This window comes from Hemitrygon akajei, chromosome 6 (assembly GCF_048418815.1).
Source record: "Hemitrygon akajei chromosome 6, sHemAka1.3, whole genome shotgun sequence".
NCBI lineage: Eukaryota > Metazoa > Chordata > Chondrichthyes > Myliobatiformes > Dasyatidae > Hemitrygon > Hemitrygon akajei.
In genome coordinates this window covers 104,606,917-104,621,571 of record NC_133129.1, presented here as the reverse complement: position 1 = coordinate 104,621,571, position 14,655 = coordinate 104,606,917, and positions in this window count along the sequence as shown.

The following is a 14,655-nucleotide window of genomic DNA, read 5'->3' as shown; positions in this document are numbered from 1 at the left end:
CTCAGTATTGGATGGTGTGGGTGCTCAGTACGGAACCGGGTGTGTGCTCAGTATAGGACAGGGTGGGTGCTCAGTATAGGATGGTATGGGTGCTCAGTATAGGACAGGGTGGGTGCTCAGTATAGGATGGTGTGGGTGCTCAGTATCGGACAGAATGGGTGCTCAGTATAGGACAGGGTGGGTGCTCAGTATAGGATGGTATGGGTGCTCAGTATAGGACAGGGTGGGTGCTCAGTATAGGATGGTGTGGGTGCTCAGTATCGGACAGGATGGGTGCTCAGTATAGGACAGGGTGGGTGCACATTATAGGATGGTATGGGTGCTAAGTATAGGATGGTATGGGTGCTCAGTATAGGACAGGGTGGGTGTTCAGTATACGACCGGGTGGGTGCTCAGTATAGGACAGGGTGGGTGCGCAGTATAGGATGGTATGGGTGCTCAGTATAGGACAGGGTCGTTGCTCAGTATAGGATGGTGTGGGTGCTCAGCATAGGACGGTGTGGGTGCTCAGTATAGGACAGTGTGGGTGCTTGGAATAGGACAGGGTGGGTGCTCAGTATAGAACGGTGTGGGTGCTCAGTATAGGACAGGGTGGGTGCTCAGTATAGGACAGGGTGGGAGCTCAGTATAGGATGGTCTGGGTGCTCAGTATAGGATGGTATGGGTGCTCAGTATAGGACAGGGTGGGTGCTCAGTATAGGATGGTGTGGGTGCTCAGTATAGGATGGTGTGGGTGCTCAGTATAGGACAGGGAGGGTGCTCAGTATAGGACAGGGAGGGTGCTCAGTATAGGACAGGGTGGGTGCTCAGTAAAGGATGGTGTAGGTGCTCAGTATAGGACAGGGTGGGTGCTCAGTATAGGACAGGGTGGGTGCTCAGTATAAGATGGTGTGGGTGCTCAGTATAGGACTGGGTGGGTGCATAGTATAGGATGGTATGGGTGCACAGTATAGGATGCTATGGGTGCACAGTATAGGACGGTGTGGGTGCTCAGTATAGGATGGTGTGGGTGCTCAGTATAGGACGGTGTGGGTGCTCAGTATAGGATGGTGTGGGTGCTCAGTATAGGATGGTGTGGGTGCTCAGTATAGGATGGTATGGTTGCTCAGTATAGGATGGCATGGGTGCTCAGTATAGGACAGGGTGGGTGCTCAGTATAGTATGGTATGGGTGCTCAGTATAGGACGGGGTGGGTGCTCAGTATAGGATGGTGTGGGTGCTCAGTATAGGACCGGGTGGGTGCTCAGTATAGGACAGGGTGGGTGCTCAGTATAGGATGGTATGGGTGCTCAGTATAGGACAGGGTGGGTGCTCAGTATAGGATGGTGTGGGTGCTCAGTATCGGACAGGATGGGTGCTCAGTATAGGACAGGGTGGGTGCACATTATAGGATGGTATGGGTGCTCAGTATAGGATGGAATGGGTGCTCAGTATAGGACAGGGTGGGTGCTCAGTATACGACCGGGTGGGTGCTCAGTATATGATTTGTGTGGGTGTTCAGTATAGGACAGGGTGGGTCCTCAGTATAGGACAGGGTGGGTGCTCGGTATAGGATGGTGTGGGTGCTCAGTATAGGACCGGGTGGGTGCTCAGTATAGGACAGGGTGGGTGCTCAGTATAGTATGATATGGGTGCTCAGTATAATTCACGGTGTGTGCACAGTATAGGACGGTGTGGGTGCTTGGAATAGGAGAGGGTGGGAGCTCAGTATAGGACAGGGTGGATGCTCAGTATAGGGCGGGGTCGGTACACAGTATAGGATGGTATGGGTGCTCAGTATAGGATGGTGTGGGTGCTTGGAATAGGACAGGGTGGGTGCTCAGTATCGGACGGGGTGGGTGCTCAGTATAGGATGGTATGGGTGCTCAATATAGGACAGGGTGGGTGCTCAGTATACGACCGGGTGGGTGCTCAGTATCGGACAGGGTGGGTGCTCAGTATAGGATGGTATGGGTGCTCAATATAGGACAGGGTGGGTGCTCAGTATACGACCGGGTGGGTGCTCAGTATAGGACAGGGTGGGAGCTCAGTATAGGATGGTGTGTGTGCTCAGTACAGGACGGTGTGGGAGGTCAGTATAGTTCGGGTTGGGTGCTCAGTATAGGATTGTATGGGTGCTCAGTATAGGATGGCATGGGTGCTCAGTATAGGACAGGGTGGGTGCTCAGTATAGTATGGTATGGGTGCTCAGTATAGGACGGGGTGGGAGCTCAGTATAGGATGGTGTGTGTGCTCAGTATAGAACCGGGTGGGTGCTCAGTATAGGACAGGGTGGGTGCTCAGTATAGGATGGTATGGGTGCTCAGTATAGGACAGGGTGGGTGCTCAGTATAGGATGGTGTGGGTGCTCAGTATCGGACAGGATGGGTGCTCAGTATAGGACAGGGTGGGTGCTCAGTATAGGATGGTATGGGTGCTCAGTATAGGACAGGGTGGGTGCTCAGTATAGGATGGCGTGGGTGCTCAGTATCGGACAGGATGGGTGCTCAGTATAGGACAGGGTGGGTGCACATTATAGGATGGTATGGGTGCTCAGTATAGGATGGTGTGGGTGCTCAGTATAGGACCGGGTGGGTGCTCAGTATAGGACAGGGTGGGTGCGCAGTAAAGGATGGTATGGGTGCTCAGTATAGGATGGTATGGGTGCTCAGTATACGACCGGGTGGGTGCTCAGTATAGGATGGTATGGGTACTCAGTATAGGACAGGGTCGTTGCTCAGTATAGGATGGTGTGGGTGCTCAGTATAGGACGGTGTGGGTGCTCAGTATAGGACAGTGTGGGTGCTTGGAATAGGACAGGGTGGGTGCTCAGTATAGAACGGTGTGGGTGCTCAGTATAGGACAGGGTGGGTGCTCAGTATAGGACAGGGTGGGAGCTCAGTATAGGATGGTATGGGTGCTCAGTATAGGATGGTATGGGTGCTCAGTATAGTACAGGGTGGGTGCTCAGTATAGGATGGTGTGGGTGCTCAGTATAGGATGGTGTGGGTGCTCAGTATAGGACAGGGAGGGTGCTCAGTATAGGACAGGGAGGGTGCTCATTATAGGACAGGGTGGGTGCTCAGTAAAGGATGGTGTGGGTGCTCAGTATAGGACAGGGTGGGTGCTCAGAATAGGACAGGGTGGGTGCTCAGTATAGGACGGTGTGGGTGCTCAATATAGGACGGTGTGGGTGCTCAGTATAGGATGTTGTGGGTGCTCAGTATAGGATGGTATGGGTGCTCAGTATAGGACAGGGTGGGTGCACAGTATAGGATCGTGTGGGTGCTCAGTATAGGATGGTGTGGGTGCTCAGTATAGGATGGTATGGTTGCTCAGTATAGGATGGCATGGGTGCTCAGTATAGGACAGGGTGGGTGCTCAGTATAGTATGGTATGGGTGCTCAGTATAGGACGGGGTGGGTGCTCAGTATAGGACGGGGTGGGTGCTCAGTATAGGATGGTGTGGGTGCTCAGTATAGGACCGGGTGGGTGCTCAGAATAGGACAGGGTGGGTGCTCAGTATAGGATGGTATGGGTGCTCAGTATAGGACAGGGTGGGTACTCAGTATAGGATGGTGTGGGTGCTCAGTATCGGACAGGATGGGTGCACATTATAGGATGGTATGGGTGCTCAGTATAGGATGGAATGGGTGCTCAGTATAGGACAGGGTGGGTGCTCAGTATACGACCGGGTGGGTGCTCAGTATATGACCGGGTGGGTGCTCAGTATAGGACAGGGTGGGAGCTCAGTATAGGATGGTGTGTGTGCTCAGTATGGGACAGGGTGGGTGCTCAGTATAGGACAGGGTGGGTGCTCAGTATAGGACAGGGTGGGTGCTCAGTACAGGATGGGGTGGGTGCTCAGTATAGGACAGGGTGGGTGCACATTATAGGATGGTATGGGTGCTCAGTATAGGACAGGGTGGGTGCTCAGTATACGACCGGGTGGGTGCTCAGTATATGACCGGGTGGGTGCTCAGTATAGGACAGGGTGGGAGCTCAGTATAGGATGGTGTGTGTGCTCAGCATAGGACGGTGTGGGTGGTCAGTATAGGACGGTGTGGGTGCTCAATATAGGATGGTATGGGTGCTCAATATAGGACAGGGTGGGTGCTCAGTATAGTATGATATGGGTGCTCAGTATAATTCACGGTGTGTGCACAGTATAGGACGGTGTGGGTGCTTGGAATAGGAGAGGGTGGGAGCTCAGTATAGGACAGGGTGGATGCTCAGTATAGGGCGGGGTCGGTACACAGTATAGGATGGTATGGGTGCTCAGTATAGGATGGTGTGGGTGCTTGGAATAGGACAGGGTGGGTGCTCAGTATCGGACGGGGTGGGTGAACAGTATAGGATGGTATGGGTGCTCAATATAGGACAGGGTGGGTGCTCAGTATACGACCGGGTGGGTGCTCAGTATAGGACAGGGTGGGAGCTCAGTATAGGATGGTGTGTGTGCTCAGTACAGGACGGTGTGGGAGGTCAGTATAGTTCGGGTTGGGTGCTCAGTATAGGATTGTATGGGTGCTCAGTATAGGATGGCATGGGTGCTCAGTATAGGACAGGGTGGGTGCTCAGTATAGTATGGTATGGGTGCTCAGTATAGGACGGGGTGGGAGCTCAGTATAGGATGGTGTGGGTGCTCAGTATAGAACCGGGTGGGTGCTCAGTATAGGACAGGGTGGGTGCTCAGTATAGGATGGTATGGGTGCTCAGTATAGGACAGGGTGGGTGCTCAGTATAGGATGGTGTGGGTGCTCAGTATCGGACAGGATGGGTGCTCAGTATAGGACAGGGTGGGTGCTCAGTATAGGATGGTATGGGTGCTCAGTATAGGACAGGGTGGGTGCTCAGTATAGGATGGCGTGGGTGCTCAGTATCGGACAGGATGGGTGCTCAGTATAGGACAGGGTGGGTGCACATTATAGGATGGTATGGGTGCTCAGTATAGGATGGTGTGGGTGCTCAGTATAGGACCGGGTGGGTGCTCAGTATAGGACAGGGTGGGTGCGCAGTATAGGATGGTATGGGTGCTCAGTATAGGATGGTATGGGTGCTCAGTATACGACCGGGTGGGTGCTCAGTATAGGATGGTATGGGTACTCAGTATAGGACAGGGTCGTTGCTCAGTATAGGATGGTGTGGGTGCTCAGTATAGGACGGTGTGGGTGCTCAGTATAGGACAGTGTGGGTGCTTGGAATAGGACAGGGTGGGTGCTCAGTATAGAACGGTGTGGGTGCTCAGTATAGGACAGGGTGGGTGCTCAGTATAGGACAGGGTGGGAGCTCAGTATAGGATGGTATGGGTGCTCAGTATAGGATGGTATGGGTGCTCAGTATAGTACAGGGTGGGTGCTCAGTATAGGATGGTGTGGGTGCTCAGTATAGGATGGTGTGGGTGCTCAGTATAGGACAGGGAGGGTGCTCAGTATAGGACAGGGAGGGTGCTCAGTATAGGACAGGGTGGGTGCTCAGTAAAGGATGGTGTGGGTGCTCAGTATAGGACAGGGTGGGTGCTCAGAATAGGACAGGGTGGGTGCTCAGTATAGGACGGTGTGGGTGCTCAATATAGGACGGTGTGGGTGCTCAGTATAGGATGTTGTGGGTGCTCAGTATAGGATGGTATGGGTGCTCAGTATAGGACAGGGTGGGTGCACAGTATAGGATCGTGTGGGTGCTCAGTATAGGATGGTGTGGGTGCTCAGTATGGGACAGGGTGGGTGCTCAGTATAGGACAGGGTGGGTGCTCAGTATAGGACAGGGTGGGTGCTCAGTACAGGATGGGGTGGGTGCTCAGTATAGGACAGGGTGGGTGCACATTATAGGATGGTATGGGTGCTCAGTATAGGACAGGGTGGGTGCTCAGTATACGACCGGGTGGGTGCTCAGTATATGACCGGGTGGGTGCTCAGTATAGGACAGGGTGGGAGCTCAGTATAGGATGGTGTGTGTGCTCAGCATAGGACGGTGTGGGTGGTCAGTATAGGACGGTATGGGTGCTCAATATAGGATGGTATGGGTGCTCAATATAGGACAGGGTGGGTGCTCAGTATAGTATGATATGGGTGCTCAGTATAATTCACGGTGTGTGCACAGTATAGGACGGTGTGGGTGCTTGGAATAGGAGAGGGTGGATGCTCAGTATAGGGCGGGGTCGGTACACAGTATAGGATGGTATGGGTGCTCAGTATAGGATGGTGTGGGTGCTCAGTATAGGGTGGGGTGGGTGAACAGTATAGGACAGGGTGGGTGCTCAGTATACGACTGGGTGGGTGCTCAGTATAGGACAGGGTGGGAGCTCAGTATAGGATGGTGTGTGTGCTCAGTACAGGACGGTGTGGGAGGTCAGTATAGTTCGGGTTGGGTGCTCAGTATAGGATTGTATGGGTGCTCAGTATAGGATGGCATGGGTGCTCAGTATAGGACAGGGTGGGTGCTCAGTATAGTATGGTATGGGTGCTCAGTATAGGACGGGGTGGGAGCTCAGTATAGGATGGTGTGGGTGCTCAGTATAGAACCGGGTGGGTGCTCAGTATAGGACAGGGTGGTTGCTCAGTATAGGATGGTATGGGTGCTCAGTATAGGACAGGGTGGGTGCTCAGTATAGGATGGTGTGGGTGCTCAGTATCGGACAGGATGGGTGCTCAGTATAGGACAGGGTGGGTGCTCAGTATAGGATGGTATGGGTGCTCAGTATAGGACAGGGTGGGTGCTCAGTATAGGATGGCGTGGGTGCTCAGTATCGGACAGGATGGGTGCTCAGTATAGGACAGGGTGGGTGCACATTATAGGATGGTATGGGTGCTCAGTATAGGATGGTGTGGGTGCTCAGTATAGGACCGGGTGGGGTGCTCAGTATAGGACAGGGTGGGTGCGCAGTATAGGATGGTATGGGTGCTCAGTATAGGATGGTATGGGTGCTCAGTATACGACCGGGTGGGTGCTCAGTATAGGATGGTATGGGTACTCAGTATAGGACAGGGTCGTTGCTCAGTATAGGATGGTGTGGGTGCTCAGTATAGGACGGTGTGGGTGCTCAGTATAGGACAGTGGGGGTGCTTGGAATAGGACAGGGTGGGTGCTCAGTATAGAACGGTGTGGGTGCTCAGTATAGGACAGGGTGGGTGCTCAGTATAGGACAGGGTGGGAGCTCAGTATAGGATGGTATGGGTGCTCAGTATAGGATGGTATGGGTGCTCAGTATAGTACAGGGTGGGTGCTCAGTATAGGATGGTGTGGGTGCTCAGTATAGGATGGTGTGGGTGCTCAGTATAGGACAGGGAGGGTGCTCAGTATAGGACAGGGAGGGTGCTCAGTATAGGACAGGGTGGGTGCTCAGTAAAGGATGGTGTGGGTGCTCAGTATAGGACAGGGTGGGTGCTCAGAATAGGACAGGGTGGGTGCTCAGTATAGGACGGTGTGGGTGCTCAATATAGGACGGTGTGGGTGCTCAGTATAGGATGTTGTGGGTGCTCAGTATAGGATGGTATGGGTGCTCAGTATAGGACAGGGTGGGTGCACAGTATAGGATCGTGTGGGTGCTCAGTATAGGATGGTGTGGGTGCTCAGTATAGGATGGTATGGTTGCTCAGTATAGGATGGCATGGGTGCTCAGTATAGGACAGGGTGGGTGCTCAGTATAGTATGGTATGGGTGCTCAGTATAGGACGGGGTGGGTGCTCAGTATAGGACGGGGTGGGTGCTCAGTATAGGATGGTGTGGGTGCTCAGTATAGGACCGGGTGGGTGCTCAGAATAGGACAGGGTGGGTGCTCAGTATAGGATGGTATGGGTGCTCAGTATAGGACAGGGTGGGTACTCAGTATAGGATGGTGTGGGTGCTCAGTATCGGACAGGATGGGTGCACATTATAGGATGGTATGGGTGCTCAGTATAGGATGGTATGGGTGCTCAGTATAGGACAGGGTGGGTGCACATTATAGGATGGTATGGGTGCTCAGTATAGGATGGTATGGGTGCTCAGTATAGGACAGGGTGGGTGCTCAGTATACGACCGGGTGGGTGCTCAGTATATGACCGGGTGGGTGCTCCGTATAGGACAGGGTGGGAGCTCAGTATAGGATGGTGTGTGTGCTCAGTATAGGACGGTGTGGGTGGTCAGTATAGGACGGTGTGGGTGCACAGTATAGGATGGTATGGGTGCTCAATATAGGACAGGGTGGGTGCTCAGTATAGTATGGTATGGGTGCTCAGTATAGGACGGGGTGGGTGCTCAGTATAGGATGGTGTGGGTGCTCAGTATAGGACCGGGTGGGTGCTCAGTATAGGACAGGGTGGGTGCTCAGTATAGGACAGGGTGGGTGCTCAGTATAGGATGGTATGGGTGCTCAGTATAGGACAGGGTGGGTGCTCAGTATAGGATGGTGTGGGTGCTCAGTATCGGACAGGATGGGTGCTCAGTATAGGACAGGGTGGGTGCACATTATAGGATGGTATGGGTGCTCAGTATAGGATGGTATGGGTGCTCAGTATAGGACGGTGTGGGTGGTCAGTATAGGACGGTGTGGGTGCTCAGTATAGGACAGGGTGGGAGCTCAGTATAGGATGGTGTGTGTGCTCAGTACAGGACGGTGTGGGAGGTCAGTATAGGACGGGTTGGGTGCTCAGTATAGGATTGTATGGGTGCTCAGTATAGGATGGCATGGGTGCTCAGTATAGGACAGGGTGGGTGCTCAGTATAGTATGGTATGGGTGCTCAGTATAGGACGGGGTGGGTGCTCAGTATAGGATGGTGTGGGTGCTCAGTATAGAACCGGGTGGGTGCTCAGTATAGGACAGGGTGGGTGCTCAGTATAGGATGGTATGGGTGCTCAGTATAGGACAGGGTGGGTGCTCAGTATAGGATGGTGTGGGTGCTCAGTATCGGACAGGATGGGTGCTCAGTATAGGACAGGGTGGGTGCACATTATAGGATGGTGTGGGTGCTCAGTATAGGATGGTATGGGTGCGCAGTATAGGACAGGATGGGTGCTCAGTATAGGACGGGGTGGGTGCTCAGTATAGGATGGTGTGGGTGCTCAGTATAGAACCGGGTGGGTGCTCAGTATAGGACAGGGTGGGTGCTCAGTATAGGATGGTATGGGTGCTCAGTATAGGACAGGGTGGGTGCTCAGTATAGGATGGTGTGGGTGCTCAGTATCGGACAGGATGGGTGCTCAGTATAGGACAGGGTGGGTGCACATTATAGGATGGTGTGGGTGCTCAGTATAGGATGGTGTGGGTGCTCTGTATACGACCGGGTGGGTGCTCAGTATAGGACCGGGTGGGTGCTCAGTATAGGACAGGGTGGGTGCGCAGTATAGGATGGTATGGGTGCTCAGTATAGGATGGTATGGGTGCTCAGTATACGACCGGGTGGGTGCTCAGTATAGGATGGTATGGGTACTCAGTATAGGACAGGGTCGTTGCTCAGTATAGGATGGTGTGGGTGCTCAGTATAGGACGGTGTGGGTGCTCAGTATAGGACAGTGTGGGTGCTTGGAATAGGACAGGGTGGGTGCTCAGTATAGAACGGTGTGGGTGCTCAGTATAGGACAGGGTGGGTGCTCAGTATAGGACAGGGTGGGAGCTCAGTATAGGATGGTATGGGTGCACAGTATAGGATGGTATGGGTGCTCAGTATAGTACAGGGTGAGTGCTCAGTATAGGATGGTGTGGGTGCTCAGTATAGGATGGTGTGGGTGCTCAGTATAGGACAGGGAGGGTGCTCAGTATAGGACAGGGAGGGTGCTCAGTATAGGACAGGGTGGGTGCTCAGTAAAGGATGGTGTGGGTGCTCAGTATAGGACAGGGTGGGTGCTCAGAATAGGACAGGGTGGGTGCTCAGTATAGGACGGTGTGGGTGCTCAATATAGGACGGTGTGGGTGCTCAGTATAGGATGGTGTGGGTGCTCAGTATAGGATGGTATGGGTGCTCAGTATAGGACAGGGTGGGTGCACAGTATAGGATCGTGTGGGTGCTCAGTATAGGATGGTGTGGGTGCTCAGTATAGGATGGTATGGTTGCTCAGTATAGGATGGCATGGGTGCTCAGTATAGGACAGGGTGGGTGCTCAGTATAGTATGGTATGGGTGCTCAGTATAGGACGGGGTGGGTGCTTAGTATAGGACGGGGTGGGTGCTCAGTATAGGATGGTGTGGGTGCTCAGTATAGGACCGGGTGGGTGCTCAGAATAGGACAGGGTGGGTGCTCAGTATAGGATGGTATGGGTGCTCAGTATAGGACAGGGTGGGTACTCAGTATAGGATGGTGTGGGTGCTCAGTATCGGACAGGATGGGTGCACATTATAGGATGGTATGGGTGCTCAGTATAGGATGGTATGGGTGCTCAGTATAGGACAGGGTGGGTGCACATTATAGGATGGTATGGGTGCTCAGTATAGGATGGTATGGGTCCTCAGTATAGGACAGGGTGGGTGCTCAGTATACGACCGGGTGGGTGCTCAGTATATGACCGGGTGGGTGCTCCGTATAGGACAGGGTGGGAGCTCAGTATAGGATGGTGTGTGTGCTCAGTATAGGACGGTGTGGGTGGTCAGTATAGGACGGTGTGGGTGCACAGTATAGGATGGTATGGGTGCTCAATATAGGACAGGGTGGGTGCTCAGTATAGTATGGTATGGGTGCTCAGTATAGGACGGGGTGGGTGCTCAGTATAGGATGGTGTGGGTGCTCAGTATAGGACCGGGTGGGTGCTCAGTATAGGACAGGGTGGGTGCTCAGTATAGGACAGGGTGGGTGCTCAGTATAGGATGGTATGGGTGCTCAGTATAGGACAGGGTGGGTGCTCAGTATAGGATGGTGTGGGTGCTCAGTATCGGACAGGATGGGTGCTCAGTATAGGACAGGGTGGGTGCACATTATAGGATGGTATGGGTGCTCAGTATAGGATGGTATGGGTGCTCAGTATAGGACGGTGTGGGTGGTCAGTATAGGACGGTGTGGGTGCTCAGTATAGGACAGGGTGGGAGCTCAGTATAGGATGGTGTGTGTGCTCAGTACAGGACGGTGTGGGAGGTCAGTATAGGACGGGTTGGGTGCTCAGTATAGGATTGTATGGGTGCTCAGTATAGGATGGCATGGGTGCTCAGTATAGGACAGGGTGGGTGCTCAGTATAGTATGGTATGGGTGCTCAGTATAGGACGGGGTGGGTGCTCAGTATAGGATGGTGTGGGTGCTCAGTATAGAACCGGGTGGGTGCTCAGTATAGGACAGGGTGGGTGCTCAGTATAGGATGGTATGGGTGCTCAGTATAGGACAGGGTGGGTGCTCAGTATAGGATGGTGTGGGTGCTCAGTATCGGACAGGATGGGTGCTCAGTATAGGACAGGGTGGGTGCTCAGTATAGGACGGTGTGGGTGCACATTATAGGATGGTGTGGGTGCGCAGTATAGGATGGTATGGGTGCTCAGTATAGGATGGTATGGGTGCGCAGTATAGGACAGGATGGGTGCTCAGTATAGGATGGGGTGGGTGCTCAGTATAGGATGGTGTGGGTGCTCAGTATAGAACCGGGTGGGTGCTCAGTATAGGACAGGGTGGGTGCTCAGTATAGGATGGTATGGGTGCTCAGTATAGGACAGGGTGGGTGTTCAGTATAGGATGGTGTGGGTGCTCAGTATCGGACAGGATGGGTGCTCAGTATAGGACAGGGTGGGTGCACATTATAGGATGGTGTGGGTGCTCAGTATAGGATGGTGTGGGTGCTCAGTATACGACCGGGTGGGTGCTCAGTATAGGACAGGGTGGGTGCGCAGTATAGGATGGTATGGGTGCTCAGTATAGGACAGGGTCGTTGCTCAGTATAGGATGGTGTGGGTGCTCAGTATAGGACGGTGTGGGTGCTCAGTATAAGAAGGTGTGGGTGCGCAGTATAGGATGGTATGGGTGCTCAGTATAGGACAGGGTCGTTGCTCAGTATAGGACGGTGTGGGTGCTCAGTATAGGATGGTATGGGTGCTCAGTATAGGACCGGGTGGGTGCTCAGTATAGGACGGTGTGGGTGCTCAGAATAGGACAGTGTGGGTGCTTGGAATAGGACAGGGTGGGTGCTCAGTATAGAACGGTGTGGGTGCTCAGTATAGGACAGGGTGGGTGCTCAGTATAGGACAGTGTGGGTGCTTGGAATAGGACAGGGTGGGTGCTCAGTATAGAACGGTGTGGGTGCTCAGTATAGGACAGGGTGGGTGCTCAGTATAGGACAGGGTGGGAGCTCAGTATAGGATGGTATGGGTGCTCAGTATAGGATGGTATGGGTGCTCAGTATAGTACAGGGTGGGTGCTCAGTATAGGATGGTGTGGGTGCTCAGTATAGTATGGTATGGGTGCTCAGTATACGACGGGGTGGGTGCTCAGTATAGGATGGTGTGGGTGCTCAGTATAGAACCGGGTGGGTGCTCAGTATAGGACAAGGTGGGTGCTCAGTATAGGATGGTATGGGTGCTCAGTATAGGACAGGGTGGGTGCTCAGTATAGGATGGTGTGGGTGCTCAGTATCGGACAGGATGGTTGCTCAGTATAGGACAGGGTGGGTGCACATTATATGATGGTATGGTTGCTCAGTATAGGACGGTGTGGGTGCTCAGTATAGGACGGTGTGGGTGCTCAGGATAGGATGGTGTGGGTGCTCAGTATAGGATGGTATGGGTGCTCAGTATAGGATGGCATGGGTGCTCAGTATAGGACAGGGTGGGTGCACAGTATAGGATCGTGTGGGTGCTCAGTATAGGATGGTGTGGGTGCTCAGTATAGGATGGTATGGTTGCTCAGTATAGGATGGCATGGGTGCTCAGTATAGGACAGGGTGGGTGCTCAGTATAGTATGGTATGGGTGCTCAGTATAGGACGGGGTGGGTGCTCAGTATAGGACGGGGTGGGTGCTCAGTATAAGATGGTGTGGGTGCTCAGTATAGGACCGGGTGGGTGCTCAGTATAGGACAGGGTGGGTGCTCAGTATAGGATGGTATGGGTGCTCAGTATAGGACAGGGTGGGTACTCAGTATAGGATGGTGTGGGTGCTCAGTATCGGACAGGATGGGTGCTCAGTATAGGACAGGGTGGGTGCACATTATAGGATGGTATGGGTGCTCAGTATAGGATGGTATGGGTGCTCAGTATAGGACAGGGTGGGTGCTCAGTATACGACCGGGTGGGTGCTCAGTATATGACCGGGTGGGTGCTCCGTATAGGACAGGGTGGGAGCTCAGTATAGGATGGTGTGTGTGCTCAGTATAGGACGGTGTGGGTGGTCAGTATAGGACGGTGTGGGTGCACAATATAGGATGGTATGGGTGCTCAATATAGGACAGGGTGGGTGCTCAGTATAGTATGGTATGGGTGCTCAGTATAGGACGGGGTGGGTGCTCAGTATAGGATGGTGTGGGTGCTCAGTACAGGACCGGGTGGGTGCTCAGTATAGGACAGGGTGGGTGCTCAGTATAGGACAGGGTGGGTGCTCCGTATAGGATGGTATGGGTGCTCAGTATAGGACAGGGTGGGTGCTCAGTATAGGAAGGTGTGGGTGCTCAGTATCGGACAGGATGGGTGCTCAGTATAGGACAGGGTGGGTGCACATTATAGGATGGAATGGGTGCTCAGTATAGGATGGTATGGGTGCTCAGTATAGGACGGTTTGGGTGGTCAGTATAGGACGGTGTGGGTGCTCAGTATAGGACAGGGTGGGAGCTCAGTATAGGATGGTGTGTGTGCTCAGTAAAGGACGGTGTGGGTGGTCAGTATAGGACGGTGTGGGTGCTCAGTATAGGATGGTATGGGTGCTCAGTATAGGATGGAATGGGTGCTCAGTATAAGACAGGGTGGGTGCTCAGTATAGTATGGTATGTGTGCTCAGTATAGGACGGGGTGGGTGCTCAGTATAGGATGGTGTGGGTGCTCAGTATAGGACCGGGTGGGTGCTCAGTATAGGACAGGGTGGGTGCTCAGTATAGGATGGTATGGGTGCTCAGTATAGGACAGGTTGGGTGCTCAGCATAGGATGGTGTGGGTGCTCAGTATCGGACAGGATAGGTGCTCAGAATAGGACAGGGTGGGTGCACATTATAGGATGGTATGGGTGCTCAGTATAGGACAGGGTGGGGGCTCAGTATACGACCGGGTGGTTGCTCAGTATAGGACAGGGTGGGTGCTCAGTATAGGATGGTATGGGTGCTCAGTATAGGACAGGGTCGTTGCTCAGTATAGGATGGTGTGGGTGCTCAGTATAGGGCGGTGTGATTGCTCAGTATAGGACAGTGTGGGTGCGTGGAATAGGACAGGGTGGGTGCTCAGTATAGAACGGTGTGGGTGCTCAGTATAGGACAGGGTGGGTGCTCAGTATAGGACAGGGTGGGATCTCAGTATAGGATGGTATGGGTGCTCAGTATAGGATTGTATGGGTGATCAGTATAGGACAGGGTTCGTGCTCAGTATAGGATGGTTTGGGTGCTCAGTATAGGATGGTGTGGGTGCTCAGTATAGGACAGGGAGTGTGCTCAGTATAGGACAGGGAGGGTGCTCAGTATAGGACAGGGTGGGTGCTCAGTATAGGACAGGGTGGGTGCTCAGTATGGGACGGTGTGGGTGCTCAGTATAGGACAGGGTGGGTGCTCGGTATAGGATGGTATGAGTGCTCAGTATAATTCACGGTGTGTGCA